The 3,859-nt window shown below is 53.8% G+C and overlaps 1 long non-coding RNA gene across 1 annotated transcript; it reads right to left on the bottom strand.

The window, feature by feature from the left end:
• Window positions 1-6: 6 nt before the first annotated feature.
• LOC107214103 lies at window positions 7-3,578 on the bottom strand. The gene is made up of 3 exons (XR_001524878.2): window positions 1,648-3,578; window positions 1,439-1,561; window positions 7-1,084 (listed from the first exon to the last, which is right to left on the bottom strand). It is a non-coding gene; the product is annotated as an uncharacterized LOC107214103 (long non-coding RNA).
• Between the last annotated feature and the right edge of the window lie 281 nt (window positions 3,579-3,859).

Here is a 3,859-nt window from a genome sequence, read left to right as displayed (position 1 = left end):
GAAGAGGATCCAGGGAGGGAGAGGATCCAGGGAAAGAAGAGGATCCAGGGAAAGAAGAGGATCCAGAAAAGAAATGGCACCAAGGGAAGGGGGAACCCAAAGAAGAGATTCCATGCAAGGAAGAACAATCCATCCAAGGAAGGGAGAGAATCCAGAGAAGGGAGAGCATCCAAGGAAGGGAAAATAGCCTGGAAAAGGTGAGAAGCCAGGGAAAAGAGAACATCCAGGGGAGGGAGAGAATCCAGGGAAGAGAGAGAATCCCGGGGAGGAAGAACATCCAAGGAAGGGAGAGAAACCAGGGAACGCTGAGCACCAAGGGAAAGTGAAAACCCAGGGAAAAGAGAACATCCAAGGAAAAGAGAACATCCCAGAACATCCTTTATAAATCCCTGGATGCTGCTCCTGCTCCTTGAGCCCTCTGCCTCCTCTCCCCTAAAAATTAAATAAACTCCAGGGATGCAGCCCACCCAGGCTGTGCCTCCACCAGGAGGCTGCTGGAAGAAGAAATTCGGGAATTCTGTAGGGAAACATCTGCTGGAATCCCCAGGAATTGCTCAGGGTGGGATTTTTGGGCTTGGCTGTGCAGGGCCAGGAGCTGGGACTCCAAGATCCTTGTGGGACCCTTCCAATTGGGAATATCCAGGATATTCCACCCTGCAGTCCAGGGCATCCCCTGGGCGCTGCCTCGGATGCAGTTCCAAGGGTTGGGAATCCCGCAGGGCCCAGCTGATCCCGGCGGGATCCTGGCGTCATTCCTGAGCCCAATCCGGCCCATTGTTTTCCATCCGTCTGCCTTCAAATTGCTCCTAAATAACACAGTTTATCTTTGGCTGATTGAGCCGAAGAATTTTGCAATTACCGACAAACAAGGACATTCAGCAGCCCATGTTATTTGCATTTTTAAGGACCGAGAATTTTTTTATTTTTTTTTTTTTCCCTCCTCCATCTCCACGGGATTTTAGCTAATGATGTTTTGGGTTGGAAACGAGGATTTCAAACATTTCCCACGTGGATTTCATCACCTGCGTGGCTCCTCTCAGACTCCAAAACTCCCTTCAGTCCTACACCGTGAGTCCTCAGGCAGCTGGGGAAGCAAATTTAATCCCAAATTTTGATTTTTTTGGTTGTTTTTTCCCTTTTTTCCAGCTCCAAATGGCATCCAGAAGGGAACAGCGCTGCCCTGAAGCATCTCTGGGGCCGGCAGCAGAGCCAGCACTGGTGAAGCTGGTCCCAATTTCCCTCTCAGCGGCACCATGTGCACTCAGGCCGGGGTCAGCGGCCGCGTTCCGGCTTTTATTCCTTTTTTATTCCCTTTTTTCTGCCCCATCCTCCCGGCCGGCTGCTCCATTAGGCCCGGCTGCCTCCTCCAGGCCCCTTTTTCTGCTCCAATTCCCTCCGCCCTCGGCGCTTCCCCCGCCCCGCAGCCCTCATTGATCACCTTGTCAAAACTTCTCCGGGCTGAGGAGGCGAGGAAGAGGAGCTGGAGAGGAGCTGGAGAGGAGCTGGAGAGGAGCTGGAGAGGTTTAATTACTCCCCGCGATCGCTGCCGGGGGTCCCAGAGCTGTATAAATGATTAATTACAGCCCGGCTGCGTGCGAGGAGCAGAAAACGCCGCTAATGCACTGAGTGCTCTCCCCTGCTAAATACCTGCTCGAGGAGCGAGGAAATCGCAGGGAAAATCCTCTCAGCGACCCGGCCGTGCCCCAATTCCAAGTTTTCAGGAGTTCTGGAAGCTCACGGATCCCGTGGGAAGCGCCTGGGTGCTGATTGTCCCACGAGGAACGCGATGCTTTGAGCGGCGGTGTCTTTCCTCCCTCCCCTTCCAGGGATTTCTCCGATCCCTGGAAAAGGCAGATTGGGAAAAAAGAGCCGAATTCCTGGATTTTTGTGCCTTTGAGCAGTGGTGTCTCTTCTCCCTGCCCTTCCAGGGATTTCTCTGATCCCCGGAAAAGGCAGATTGGGAAAAAAGAGCCGAATTCCTGGATTTTTGTGCCTTTGAGCAGCGGTGTCTCTTCTCCCTCCCCTTCCAGGGATTTCTCTGATCCCCGGAAAAGGCGGATTGGGGAAAAAGAGCCGAATTCCTGGATTTTTATGGCAGGGATGGGACAGGGCGTGCTCAAAGTGGTGTTTGGTGTTGTCAGCAGTGCCCGAGCGGGTCCCAGCAGGGGTCAGGGAAGGGATGCTCCGGATCCTGGTCCTTACGGTGCCAGGGAGGGCTTGGTGACAGTCCCTGTGTCACCTGCGGTGCTGTCCCGGGCTGTCACACCCTGTCCCCAACGTGCCATGAGTCCCCAGTGCCTCCCAAAGCCACAGCTCGCTCACCTTTTATCCTCTTCATTTTTATTTTTCATTTGATCCTCTGAATTTCCATTTTATCTCGATTTTATCGGGTTGTTTCCTAAGTGCAATTCATTTCCAGCCGGGAGGAAGGGACAGCACCCAGCAGGAGGGACACAGGGCTCAGTGTCACCTCCTCCTGCCACCCCAAAAACTCCAGAACCACCGGAATTTTGCCCCCCAGGGCATCAGTCGCTCCCTCAGAGCTGCTCCAGCTCCTCCTGTAATTCCAGCTCTGGATGCTCTCCCTAACAAAGCCGCTCCTGGAAGTTCCCAATCCCGCGGATTCCTGTCGGTATGGAAGAAGGACCTAATTAAAAAGGCAAATGAGGATGACATCGTAAAATCGTTCAATTAAGTTGATCTCATTACGGTTCATATTCCAGGGGAATTTGGGGGCTTTTTTTTTAAATATTACTCCGAACTTGGAGCCGGCAGTGGAGGGAAAGGACGAAGGAAGGGAATGGAGGAAATGGGATTTAATTAAACATCCAGCTCTTAATTGATGTGACATTTCAGAGCGGGACCGGCGGCTGTGGTGACAACGGGCACGGCTCAGGTCCCCTCTGGTGCCACCGCTGTCCCCACACCTGGCAGCTGGCGGTGAAACAAAGGCGCTGCGATGTTTTCACCCAATTAACCATAATTTATTTGGTGCTCAGCAGCACCTCCCCGCCGGGGGATTTGAAGTTTCGCCGGGAATGTGCGAGCTCCGCTGGGAGATCCCGGCAGGAACCTTTTCCCTTCCTCAGTTCTCCATCCCTGGGGGATGCGGGAATCCTCCGGCAGCTTCTGCCCATCGCGTTTTTTATCGGGTTTTATTTGAACCCTCTTAAATTCACACCTCATCAGCAAAGGTGTTCTGGGAGTTTAGCTTTTAAATCCTGCGCTTTTCGGGGAATAAAACCTGGGGAAATGGGGATTTTTTTCCTTCATGAGGGTTGTCCCTTCTCCACCTCCGCCTGGGGAGGGGGAACCTCGTCTGGAGGGGCTGGGGATGGATTTTTCCCTGGGGATAAATAACAAAATAAGTCCCGGAGGAGCCATTCAGGTGCATTTTCCCTCCTCCTCCCCTCGAGCCGCAGCAGAGGAGGGTAAACAGATGTTGTTTTCCTCGCGGAGGGTTTAAATTTACGGCCTCACTCGGAGGGAAAACAAGCGGGAGAAGGTCAGGAAGAGGAAGAGGAGGGAGAATCGGGGCTGGCTCCAAGGAATCATTGGAACTCGTTGCCGGGGATGGCAGCAGCCACGGGAAATTGGGGTGAAACCCCAGGGCTGGGCTGAGCCCGGGGGTCTGACGGGCCAGGAACAACTTCCAGCCCCAAATCCTGCCAGAGAGAGGCCAGAGTGGGAAAGGGGAAGTTGTGGGGGCATCTCTGGTTGATTCCAGCAGGATCTGGGGCTGGATGCTGATCCCAGGGGATCTGAAGGAGATCGGGATCAGCATCCAGCCCCAAACCCTGCTGGGATCAGCCAGGGAGCAGTCAGTGGGGAACAGGGGAAGTTGTGGGGCTGATGGGCA

Source organism: Parus major, chromosome 23 (assembly GCF_001522545.3).
Source record: "Parus major isolate Abel chromosome 23, Parus_major1.1, whole genome shotgun sequence".
Taxonomy (NCBI): domain Eukaryota; kingdom Metazoa; phylum Chordata; class Aves; order Passeriformes; family Paridae; genus Parus; species Parus major.
This window is presented reverse-complemented; position numbering and strand designations above follow the sequence as displayed.